General features: G+C 34.9%; 1 pseudogene; it reads left to right on the top strand.

Moving 5' to 3' along the window:
• Positions 1-4,861: 4,861 nt before the first annotated feature.
• LOC138841422 (uncharacterized protein C11orf98-like) lies at positions 4,862-5,254 on the top strand (annotated as a pseudogene).
• Positions 5,255-14,138: the final 8,884 nt, after the last annotated feature.

Here is a 14,138-nt window from a genome sequence, read left to right as displayed (position 1 = left end):
AACATTTGTATGAAAGAAAAAAAATTTGAATTCTTATTTTGGGGTTTATTTCACCTAACATCAACTTATCTGACCTTTTCTGCTTGTCTCATATATATACTAGTTATTGCAAACAAGGGAAACCATGGGACCTATGTTTATTTGGGCCTGACTTACTTCACTTAATATAATTTTTTCCAAGTCTTTCCATTCTCCAATAAACCACCAGAAAACTGGAAGTGGCACTGTGGCTCAAGTGGTAGAGGCTTGCCTTGAGGTGAAGAGCTCAGGAACAGCACCCAAACCCAAAGTTCAAACCCCATGAACAAGCAAAAAAAGAAAAAAAAAGAAAGTTTACTGTAAGGGCAGAAAAATGGCATGTTGAAAGTTATGGCCAAGGGTTATACAATTATTACAGGGATTTGTACTATTAAAAGAAACCAAATGCTTTGCTTTGGAACAATAGGTAAAACATATTGGTAGAATCACCAAGATTGGTGGCAAGCTCTACCAATCACAGTATCAATGGTATAAAGATATTAACTCATCCCAAAGATGTTTCTTTGAAAAGAGAGCACCTCCAGGGGAAATGGTTCTCCGTGAAAGTGTTTTTACATGTTTAGCTACCCAGACACTCCGAGGGCCTGTACACAGCCCAAGAGAGCCTAGCTAGTCCTCACCATTAAAATAGACCTTGATATCTTCCACATGATGCTTGCTTTGAAATACACGAATTCAAGAGTTGTAAATTTATGAAGGTTTCCTTGAAATTTCAAGTCTGGAGACCGTGCTGGCTGTCAAACTCCCATAGGCTGCCCTTGACAATGCTGTATTTGAAGCTGTGATGGTTTAGCATAGCCTCAGGGGACACAGCAGGATGCTGAGAGGACATGAAAGTCAAGCATCTGCCAGGAAAAGCCCCTAAAAAGTAGAACTGGACAGAGGAGAACAATACAGACTGAAAATTTAAACAAACAACCGGGTGTCAGTGTCTCACATTTTCTGCAATCCTACCTACTCATAAGAATGAGATCATAGGGAAGCTCTATGTGGAGTCTTTTGAGGAACCTCCATACTGCTTTCCAAAGTGGTTGAACAAGTTTCCACTCCCACCAACAGAGCTCCCCTATGACCCAGCAATCCCACTTTGGGGGCATTTACCCAAATGATCACAAACAAGACCACACTAAAGCTACCAGCATGACTATGTTTATTGCAGCATTATTTAACCATAGCTAAGATATAGAACCAACCCAGATGCCCCTCAGTAGATGAATGGATTAAGAAAATGTGGTATATGTACACCATGGAATTCTATGCCTCCATCAGAAAGAATGACATTACCCATTTGTTAAGAAATTGAAAGACTTGGAAAAAATTATATTAAGTGAAGGAAGCCAGGCCCAAAGAAACATAGGTCCCATGTTTTCCCTTATTTGCAATAACTAGTATATGTCTGTGTCAAGCAGAAAAGTTCAGATAAGTTGATGTTAGGGGAATGAACCCCAAGATAAGTATTCACATGTTTTTTTTTTCTTTCATGTAATTGTTTCTAACAGATTTATAAGATGATTTCTATATTGCTTTGTTTGTCCTTCCCTCACAGTACAACCCCTGCTTTGACTGTATTTGATGTTGGTATAATTTGTGGAGGGGAAGGGAAAAAGCAAATCGTTTAACTAGGGATGCAGGTGGACCCATTACAACAATGAGATGTACAAGTCGTTATGTTGAAAAACAAACTTTACAACTTTGGTGGGGGGTAGGGGGAGGATGGGAAGGGATAAGAAGGGGAAACAAAGGAGGAGGCAACAATGCTTGATAAGTAATGTACTTGTTATCTTGCCCATGTAATTGTAACTCCTCTGTACGGTATTCTCACAATAACAAAAAAGAAAAAAGAATGAGATCTGAAGATCGCAGTTCAAAGCCTACCAGGAAAGAAAGTCTGAGACTCTCACCTCCAATTAACCAGGATAAAAAACGGAAGTGGAGCTTTGGCTCGAAGTAAATCACTAGCCTTGAGCAGAAAGCTCAGGGAATACCCTGAGTGCAAGCCCTATGGCTGACAAAAATTAAAAATAAAATTAAAGGAACAAGCTCACTGAAGATCAGATAGGCTCATATTCTCCAGATGTCAGGCTCAGTGTTCATCTGCCCTTCATATTACTGTATTAAATATTCCTACGCCTCCCTTTCGGAATAAATATTGTAAAAGGACATCATCCTCTACATTTTTAAATGATTTTCTTTCATCATTTTGTCAAAAACATTAGGAGAAAAACAGTCAACTTCTTTATGGTTGTTTCCCAAAAATATCTAGAAGGTTTATACATGAAGTTTTTCACTCAGCTCCTTGCTTCTTGCAAGTATCAAAAAGTGTCCACTGGAAATGAGCTGATTCCTGAAACACTAAAACCTATTCAGATAACTTATCTTCAATATTCTATTTCTCTACCCTCACTCAGTACAAATATCTGAATTTCTTTGGGGTCTTCAGAGAAACAGAACCCAAAGGAGTTGAGTGGATAACTGTGTGTATTATGAAATTTTCTTATAAAACTTAGTTCAAGTCCAAATCGAGTATATGCAGAAGATTGCTCAAAGACTATTAGGGGAGTGAGATTCTTCCCTATTTTGTTTTTATTCTTGTTGGACTTTCACTGGATTGGATGATCCTTACCAGTTTGGGACATGCAATGTGCTTTAGTTCACTTTCCAAATTAAATGTTAACCTCATACAGAAATATTCTTACAATATACCCATATCTAAGGTTTATCTTGATTAAAACATAGATTAATCAAGTTGATACATAAAGTTACATATATGTAAATATAAAGGGAGATTTATTATACATGGTTCATATAATCTTTATTTACTAAGGATATATACACTATGGTATGGACATGTACATGTATGTTATTCACATATATTCTTTATATTTACATGAATAAAAAATCTTATGAATGTATCATTAAAGATTTTTCATTTTATAGTTTGTACATTCATGTCTGTTATTATTTCATTTTATTGGGGTGCTCTTCAATACTATCATAATAATGTAGTCCCTAATCAATTTCTTAATATCCTAAAGTGTTCTGTCATTTCTCAATATTCATTATCTAAAATATAATACAATTATATATATTTGTCTGAAAATGCACATGTGCAGTTCTACCAAATTCCCATGTTGATACTGATTTTGAGGAAACTTTGATCATCCCTGTGGTAAAGAAAGAACTTCCCTTAAAACAAGTATTTCAGATTTTAGACACTCTATATAACATTCTATTTTTCCCTGAAAAAGTGATTAATACAATTCTACCATGGAACTGCTTGGACTCCTGATATTCCTTCCCAGCTACCATACAATGGTGCATCGGCACGAAATAAAACATTTGTGTTGACATCAGTAATAATTAGGATTTTTAATGCAACGTGAATCGGATCATTTTGTTATTAAGTTTACTCAAGAATTCAGCTCAACTATAATTATAAGAATAAAAAAGGAAATAAAGTCTTGTTAAAAATAACAATATAACACACAAGAAACTAAATGCTGAAAAGTTAGTATACAAAGTCTGTGTAAAGCTGAATGCCTCAGATCATAGCTTTACAACAAAACAAAACAAAACAACAACAACAAAAAACACTTTTATTAACACATGTTTGCTGTGCAGGAGAATTTTCATTATGCCATTTCCATACCTGACTGCAATATGTCTTGACCAACCTCACTTCTACGAGCTTGCCTTCCTTTTCAAGACATTTTCAGCAGATTTCTATTTACACACAGGTATATGAAGTACTTTGGCCATATTCATCCTTCTTCACCTTCTTCATTTGCCCAACTTGTTTTCACTATTGTATCACCCCCTGAACAGAGCTATTTTGTGTTTTCTGTCATTTGTTTTTAAAGCATATATTAGTAGTTCAAAAGACTTCCTGGCTGTGGCATTTCACACTTGTCCAAATTGTCTTAGATCTTACTCCCCATTGTTCTCTCAATTCCTACTCCCTGTGTTCTTGCTCTCAACTTTGTTCTGTCAGAATATAACTGTGGACAAATTAACTAGGTCGTCTTCATTCAGTACCATTAAAGTTATGTTTGAATCTTTTGGTCTTTTTATTTTCTCAGTAGATAAGGTGTACAGCTAGAGACCAGAAACACTCTATTTGTTTGTTCATTGTCCAAACAATGTTTTAAATTTTATTCATAATGCATTACCTATTTATTGCAGACTTACTTGCCATAGCTCAGATAAGGAATCACCCCAGATGCTCCTCTGTAGATGAATGTACGACGAACATGTATAAACAATGAAATTCTATGCTTTCATCATAAACAATGGCATTGCCCCATTTGTAAGAAAATGGAGAAACTTGGGAAAAAATCATATTAAGTGAAGTAAGCCAGAGCTCCATGGTTTCCCTCATTTGTAATAACTAGAATGTGTCTGGAATATTCTTAGCAGAAAATCACAATGGCTCAATAGCAATATAAAATCATAATTATCAAAATTAACTCCAGCAAATGGAAACAAGAGTTTTGTTTTCTTTTCAGTGTACTCTTTATAGTTATTTCCTTTTTCATTATTTTTCCGCTTAGGTTTATTCCCTGCTTTTGATTTCTGTACCTTTTGTCTTTTATATAAGTTTATCTGATTTGGGGAAGAAAAGGGGAATCACAAAAAAAGTTGGGACAAAGGATGAACCAATGCAACAGTGATACTCCCTACACACTAACTATGTTGGTAATGAACTTTACAACTTGGGAGGGAGTGGGGGGGGGGAGGCGGCTTGGAAGAGAATGAGGGAGGAGACAACACTTCTATAAAGAAATGTAGGGAAGTGCGGTCCCGAGTGAACCCCGTTGCTATTATGGGTGCTCCGGGAGGAAAGATCAACCGGCCCCGAACAGAGTTGAATAAGCTGTTCAAGCGCCGGCCAGTTTTGAACCGGGAGCGAAGACTGAAGCGCAAAAGGTGGTTGGGGCGGTGATAGACGAAGGGCTGATCATGATGCATCACCTCAAGGAGAGCGTCCAGTGCTCGGGCCAACATTACTCTGTCTGGGAAGAAGCGCAGAAAACTCCTACAGCAGATCCGGCTTGCACAGAAAGAAAAAGCAGCTATGGAAGTGGAAGCCCCTTCAAAGCCAACGAGGACTAGTGAAGCACAGTGCAAACGACCAAAGAAGATAAAAGCCCCCCAGGATGTAAACATGGAGGACCTTGAAGGGGAGAGCTAAACCCCTCTACCTGGATATTCTCAGCTGGAGTCAGAAGGATTTGGTAGTTGCTTCAAAGAGCTTTGGAGAAAGCATGAACCGCTTTCATTTTTCTGATTCCTCTTCCACAGAGGTCTGCTGACCTTCCCTGGAGGGATGTTAGGAGGGAAAAAGGCACAGAAGAAAGACTGGAGAGCATCCTCTCTAGCAATCAAATCCATTTGTAATAAAACCCTAGAGTTTGACTGAGGCATGTATGATTAAGTGTAGAGATGGAGATGGGCTTTGAAAAGAGTATAGGTGGAGATAGGCCAGAAGCAGGATGCACAGAATTTCCTTGAACAAAGGCAAATAAAAACCAGTCTCGCTTACTGAGCACCAGTAGCTCACACCTGTAATCCTAGTTACTCTGGTGGCTGAGATCTGAGGATTACTGTTCAAAGCCACCGCAGGGCAGGAAAGTCCATGAGACTCTTACCTCTAATAAACTACTCAGAAAAAGCTGGAAGTGGCTCAAGTGGTGGAATGCTAGTCTGGAGCACAAAGAGGCTCAGGGACAGTGCCCATGCCCTGAGTTCAAGCCCCAGAATAGCAAAAAAAAGAAACCAGCCTCTGCAATGGCCCGGCCTCCCTGAGTGACACTCTAGCTTTCCATTTCTAACAAAAGTAGAGATTATTAGAGGGGAGGCAGGTATGGATCCTGGTACCAGTCCTGCCTCTACCCCTGTGGTTTTGCCAAGTTGGGCAAATTACGTTACCTCATTTAATCTTGCTTCTTTGGTTTGAGGTTTTTAATAAATAAAAACCAAATGTTTCCCCCCCCCAAAAAAAAAAAGAAATGTACTCATCACCTTACTTATGTAACAGTAACCCCTCTGTACCTCACCTTTACCATAAAATTGTTAAAAATAAAAATAAAAGTATGAAATATGTTTAATTCTAAATACTACAACTTTATTCCTTCTAGTTTTATCTTTAGTTCACTTTTTCTCATTATAACTTTACCTCTAATATATACAAAATTAATGGCCATAAAACTATCATTATATTTATTTTAGAAAATTATATTATTACAAGAAAGATAGTTAAAAAGGTCTAATTCCACATAATAAAAAGATGACAGGGAGTTTATATAAATGTGTGCATGAAATTTTTTTTATTATTTTCAAGGATGTGTTGATAAGTGAACATCTCAGTTCTTTATATGTTTGCTCTTGAGAATTTCTTATTTACTTTTTCCTCTCATACTCATGTTTATTTTTATATTATATTCATTAATTAATTTGAAATGTGTTGTTGGATTTGATAAATCTTAACAACGTGCATCCTTAAATCCTCAGAGATGCCTTTGATCTTTTCTGGGTCTCACAGCTGTCTTTGCACAGTTTTGAGACGATCCACACTATTTCTCACCTTGTCCTAACACCAACGATATGCTCTCTTTGTGCAACTTATTTTTTTTTCTCTCTATAGCATCCAAATAGAACAAAAATATGAATATAACAACGTTCTTCAAGGGTTTTCTTTTTCCTGCTCCATTTTACTAGAGAGATAGTTTTGTTCTTCCTCAGAGCATGTACACTCAATAGAGGAGTTTTGTTAAAAATTAAACAATTTATCAACAGACTCTCACAGGTCAAAAAAAAATACTAAGAGTTAAGGAAAGACTTACATACATTTGTTCACATGGTTGTGTAAAAGTTCTTTATAGCTTTCTTTTCTGAAGACAAGACCTAAAAATAAACACTTCTACAAATAAATGACTCTGAGCTTACAAATTAATTCACAAGTAAGAGCACAGTCTGGCGATGAACAGGAATTTTTTTGGCTTAAAGGAGTCACTTAAAACGAATAAATGGGGTTGAATGCCAGTGGCGTAAGTCTATAATTATAGCTATTCAGAATGTGGAGATCTGAGGATCCCTGTTCAAAGCCAGTTCAGAAGCTCCTTTGAAACATTTATTTCCAATCAATTACCAAAAACTAGAAAAGAGATGTGGCTCTAGTCTCAAACTTAAGCAAAAATGCTAAGGGACAGTACCCAGGTATGGAATTAAAATGCCAGTACTAACAAAAATTAAATACAACTATTACTACTACTACTACTACTACTACTATTACTAATACTAAATAGGCCCAAATTTCATTCAAATTTTAAGGGACAAAATAGGACTTGGTAAATAAGAAGAGAAAGAGAATGAAGAGATTATATCAAAGAAGAGACTTGATTCAAGAAAACAGGAGACAATGAAGGAGACATTTTTACTGTTGGCTTTAATGGAAGTTTGAGAAACAACAATGACATGGCTATTGGTGTTCAGCCCACAAAGTTCAGGATCATCATATAAAAAAAATGTCCTCAAATCATGCTGATGAATACCTCAAATATTACTCTTTCTCAGTATCCATAGTGAACATCAAAGGAAATGCTTATAATTACACAATAATGACAAGACCTGTGTAAAGAGAAAAACGTAAATGCAATATATCTGTGTTATGACCATATTCAAGCCATTGAATTGTATATAATTAAACATAAGATCTGTAGGACAGTATGGTATTCCTTAGCTGGAGAAAACCTTGAATAGTACAGTAGAAATGTAGAGAAAGGCGTGGGCATATCTCATTTGTTCAACAAGAATGCTCAAACTATGTTTAACATTCTTATAATGGTTATAGTCTGTACACTATTCAATGCTTTGCCTGGCATATCTTATGTTTTAATGTACACTCAAAACTATTTTTAGAAATACCTCAATATTTTGCTAACAGGAAAATTTATCAAATTTTGTGTTTTGTGCATATTTCTTCTTTTACTACTTCACAGTATACAGTTTTTCCATTTTTAATAAACATTTTAACAAAATTTGTATGTAGCCTGATATATTAAATAAGGCAAACAATTTTTAACATCTCATTATTTTTAGTGGAAATGTTTTTCACCTGCTTTATAATAGCATGGAATAGTGCATCTTAGAGAGAACATTTCTAATTTCAACAGCTCAGGTAATGCAACTTTTATGTATTTTCAATAAAGTAGAGTATAAAGAACCATTCAAGAGAAATAGAAAACAAAGTGGAAAGTTGTTACAAAATAAAACAAAGAAACAGCAACTAAAACAAGTCAGTTGAGCAAGACAGTGTAGTGGAAATTTAAAGCTCTCTAGTATTTATTCCCAAACTATAAATAGCAAGGCCCAATCTCTTTGGCTTTGTTTCTGAGGATAGAATCAATATTTAATGTTTCCTCACCATAGGAATTAATAATCAAATGTTAATTCTTGGCATTTGAGGGTAACCAGAACAACTCTGTGGAACACACATATTTTGCAAATCAAACTGTGACATCGAAAACCTCACAATCACTTAAGAAAAATAGATCTGAAGCTGTGGTTGTTACGTATCCTATGCAAAGACAGCCTCAATGTTTTTGGGTTTCAGGACTCTCAGATACACAAATGTTTGGAGAGTTGAGTTTTCATGTAGTATCACTATAGGAACATTGTTACTTTGAATGCAGAAGTTTGAAACAAAGAACTTTTTTAAAACAAATAATAACAATCAAAATTGCATTGGTCTTTTCCTCAGGATAGGTAACCAAAGCAAAGTCAGAGTCCTTGTATTTTTTCCTGGGTTTATTATTGGAACTTTATAATTAACTACATCTAGCCAGTATATAAATCAGAAAAAAAATAACTTCACTCTGGGAGTTTCCTTTGAGAGGACAACTTCTGCTTCCATTGGTTAGGGTCATTAAGTATGTAATGGCCTTACAAGCCTGAAATCTACAGGAGTGAATCAGAATGTCCTAAATGTACTGGTTAATGATGCCTTCGTATTACCAATTATCCACAAGCCCATTGCATTAAAATGAACAGTCCTGGCTTAAATGTTTCTGTAGTTAAAACTGTGTTCAGATCTATAAACAGAGAACTTTATAAAATCAGTGTCGTATAATGAGTAAATAACCTTTTCATATCCCATGTGTTTTCCAGTGAATGTCAGAATTATTCATATCCCATCTTTACCATTTTTATTTTAGATGGTGTTTTCAAGTATGATGTAAATATAGAATTGCAAATATATAGCCCTTCAAACTTTTGAATTTCCATTCCAGAAAAAAATACCTTTAGAAAAACAAACAAACAAAAAAGCCAATTTAGAGAATTTTAGAAAACATTAACCAGCACTCTACAAAATCATCAGAAAAAGAAAACATCACAATCATCATGATCAGAAGTAGATGAGATAAATTGTTATCTAGACACTATGCTAGATCCTGGATAGAAGATTTGATTGGAAACAAAGAAATTGTGGGAAAGCTAAAGAGATTTAAATAAACTTTGGAGATTAATTGATAGTGTTGGGTTGATGTTATTGACAAATATCACAGTTAACCTAACACTATGAATGTTTACAAAGAATAGCAATGTGACACAAGATGCTAACAATAAGACAAACAAACTAGGGGAAATATAGGAACTATGTGTACAGTAGCAAAATTTCCCCTTAATTCTATGGTAAAAGAATGGTCTTTAAAAAATAATAACTACAGATTTTGAGAGTGAACAATGCAGCAGTGGTACTCACCAAACAAACACAATATTGAATATGAACATACAACTTTTGGTTGGGGATGGGAAGGGAAAAACTGGGAGAGAGTGCGGTAAGGGGTGGCATTGTCAAAAAATGAAGACACTCTATCTAATTTATGTAACTGTACCCCTCAGTACATCACCTATATAATAGCATTTACAAGTTTAAAAAACAATTATCTTGAAATCCATATTTGCAATGTAATTTTTCCAAATAAAGTACAGAAAATAAATAATAGAGTGAGTCCCAAGTAAAAGAAAATTAGAAGCAACTTTTTATAACTTTAAACAATATTATTATATTACAGCATCGTACAGATTTATTATATTTATTAAATCAAATGTGGGAACAGATGTTCATGGCATTTCAGCCTATGTTCCCTGTAGTAAAATGCCAGATCTTCAGGTCCAGATAGACAAAGTAAATGAATTAGCTATTTCTTCAAGGAAATTAATTTATGTACTATTTAATTATTCACAGAAACTCAAACTAAACTAACATTGGTAAAGGCACGGATCTTTAAAAAGTGAGATAAAATAACATTGTTTCTCAACTTGGATCCTCATAGAGGCTTTGAGAGTAGGTATGGTGATGAACACAAAATAATAAATTTTGTTATCATGAAGTCACTTATTGATGTGCTACTTGGCTCTCTGAAATCTCTAAGATATTTGTGAAAAGATTTTCAGCACAGTTTCAAATTTTGTAACAAGGTAAACTAAAATTTAGCTATACTAATGGACAACTAGTAGTAACAAATGTTATCCTGATTAGCAAATTTCTTGGGAATAACACAAATCTGTGGTTTTACAGTTTCACTAATGGGCATTTTAATTATGGCATTAGCATATCAATAGGTGTACATAAATAATAGTATGTCTTATATCTTAATATTTTCTACATTCATTACATGGTTTGATGGAATAATCAGAAGACCATAGTAAAAAAATGAAATTAATGTTAAAAATCAAAATAAAAAATAATTATATAACTTTTCTCCAATTAATATCTATGTTTCATATCCACAGTCAAGGAGTGTGATATGAATGCCATATATTCTGGAAACATTATAGATTGGTATCTTAATGTATATCTTCAATTGGAAATGGCACTAAAATGTTGCAGAATAGGTCTATTAATGGAATGGTAATGTTTGTCTAATACTCAAATAGCCTTTACAGTCAATCTATAAAAATGACCTAACAGGTAAATATCTGAGCACCCAGTACTGCACCAAGTTCAGATATTCTAGTACCAAAGAATGGTCATGGATACTCTAAAAAAGGAACACTTTGTAATCCAATATTGCCAAAATGTCAATTTTATGAATTGTCACAGCACTACTGTCTATTTTAATTCTGTTTCAGAATTACCCTTAAGTGTAAAACTCCATGAAATCAGATACAATCCTACACAAACTACAAACCTTAGTTTCTTAGCAAAGGGCACAGGGATGAGAAAAAAAATATTGAATCATTAATTAGGAAAAACATATTCATACTAGACTAATTCATTTTTTTCCTGTTGCATTATTTATGTACTTATAGCTCTGCAGCAAGTTACCTGGTAACTAACTGAGTAGCTATCAATAAACATTAGGTCTGTCACACATTCTTTGAGGGACAGGAATTCAAGAGTCATTCTTCTATTGTCTAGTTCAGGGTTACCCATGAAGAGGAACTCCAAGTGCTACTACCCTGGGATATTTTCATCTCAAGGCTCAACTAGGACTGTAGAACTGCCTTCTCAGATCACTCACAGGGCTGGTGGAAGGAAGATTTGTGTCTCTCCTAAAAGCTGCTTTGGCTATTCTTCCAGGAGAATGTGTATTCTAAGCTAAAGCAAGGGATCCCAAAACACTCAATTCAGTCTTTCTTTTTTTCTTTTCTTTTTTAGTCGGTCATAGGGCCAGAATTCTGGGCCTGAGCACTGTCCCTCAGCTTTCAGCTCAAGGCTAGTGCTCTACCACTTGAGCTACAGCGCCATTTCTGCGTTTTTCTGCTTATATGGTGCCGAGGAATCGAACCCAGGGCCTCATTCATGCAAGGCAAGCACTCTACCATTCTCAGCCCCAATTCAGTTTTTATCTTCATAAGTGGCATAGTGTATTCTCACTCGTGTTGTATTTTATTGCTCATGAAATCCAGCTTTGTAAATCTGACCACAGTTGAATGAATTTGTAAGGCTACAAATTCTAGGAAGTTGTGGTCATGGAAGGTCAAGGTAGATTTGTGCTGCTACTGCAAATTTTATAGTGTACAATTTTTTGGGGATCATGAAGTTTTCTCACACATACACTAAGGAAACATTATTTTATCAGGTCATGTAAAATAATAGGTAATATCAACAAAAAATTGTGTTTTCCTTAAAATATTATAATTGTAATACAAAAGAATGAAATGTTTCCTCTATATATATTGTACAGTGGTTGACTGCCCATTTTATCTTCTCTATTGAAATTTTATGTAAAACAGTTTCTGTTTTAAAGGTAGTCTGGTACTGCTTTATGAGGAAACAAAGATAGAAGACAAGCATTTTTAGATTAATTGTTTAAACATTTTTCTCATTCTATTGCATTAAACAAGCTAAAAATTTATGAATTATGCAATGTAATTGCATGGATCTAATTTCTGGATATAGCCAAGCATATAATTATCTTACTATTGAAATGCATATCATTTAATTATTTTTTTACAACTTAGAGATAATTCATCAGAAAAATCACATTGCTTTGGGCAGAAAAAGATAAGGTCATTTTAAACACAATACATTACAAATACTGTTCTATGCAGTGACTCAATTCAATTTCAATTAGCTATTTATTTCTTTAGCATTCACTTTATTGTTATTATAGAGGTGATATAAAGAATTGTTACATTTACATGCATCAGGTAATAAGTACATTTACTTTTGTATAGTGACATCTGTTCCCTCGTTCTCTCCCAGTCCCTCCCTCCCATCTCCACTTACGAGATGTAAAGTTCACTTTCATCAAAGTCCTGTGTGCTCCACTGTTGTACTTCTTCTCCCTTTTCCCGTAGATTCTGTGCTCCATCCCCCGCCTTCCACAGATATGCATGTGAATATACCATATTTACGGTAAAGAATACAGAATCATCAGAAAAATAAACAAATTTTAAAAATCTTTTGTTTTCATATCTTTGGAGTTCATTTCAGTAGGTATACTGGCCATAAAGGAAATGCAAGTCAAAACAACTCTGAGATTCCATCCCATCCCCATTAGAGTGGCCAACATTTTGAATTTGAACAACAAATGCTGGAGGGATGTGGGGAAAATGAAACCCTACTGTACAGCTTAAGGAAATGTAAACTAATACAACCACTATGGAAAGCAGTCTGGTGTTTCCTCAGAAAGCTACATATATACCTTCCTCCAAGCCCATTCATACCACTCCTAGCCATCTACCCTGAGCACTATGCACTGGGATATGATAGGGACACCTGCACATCCATGGTCATTGCCTCAGTATTCCAAGATACGGAAACAGCCCAGATGCCCCACAATAGATGTGGAAAAAAAATATGTGGTACCAATACACAATGGAATTTTACACAGCCATTAGAATAAAATAATGTCATTTGCAGGGAAATCGATGGAACTAGAACAAATCATTTTAAGTGAAATCAACCAAGATCAGAGACAAACAACCCATGTTCTCTCTGATATGTGGAAGTTAGATCTAAAATGCACTGGGATAGGATAAATTACACAGGAATCCAGATACTCACATACACTGAGACCAAAAGAGCATAGTCTGATGAGAGAATCACAAACATGCAATGCCTAGATGCCTCTTCATTTTCGGCTAATTTTGAACATATTTGCTTTTCAAATTATTATTCAAAAATGTACTCTATGGTATGGTCACAAAATCTGCTGAGTTATCTGTAAATTAATCAAAGTAAACACCTCTGTTTCCAAAATGTGCAGTTTCTTGTATTGCTATGTTGCACTAGAACATGATCTTCCACTATAGAGAATTAAATAAAAAAAAAATTATGGGCTGCTATTGAACATTAAAAGCCTGGTAACTTGTGGAACATGACACTTTGACTTATGCTAATCATTTTGAAAACCATTGTGATATCATTGCACTACGCCAGTGAGAGAAGAAATGACAAATGATTTAGCTCCATATTTGTTTATTTTATGATTAGGCAACTGAATTTGGAAATATGGTTGACAACATCAACTCTAATTCACATTTATTTATGCATCTATGATATGAAGAACTCTATTTTCTTTACACAGAGCCAATTATGATATACACTAGTATAGGTTAAAAAATGGTATTCTAATCAAACATTTACA

The sequence above is a fragment of the Dipodomys merriami genome, unplaced genomic scaffold (assembly GCF_024711535.1).
Source record: "Dipodomys merriami isolate MVZ:Mamm:240054 unplaced genomic scaffold, mDipMer1.0.p SCAF_32, whole genome shotgun sequence".
Classification (NCBI taxonomy): domain Eukaryota; kingdom Metazoa; phylum Chordata; class Mammalia; order Rodentia; family Heteromyidae; genus Dipodomys; species Dipodomys merriami.
The sequence above is the reverse complement of the archived record's forward strand: the minus strand, read 5'-3'. Positions and strand labels throughout refer to the sequence as shown.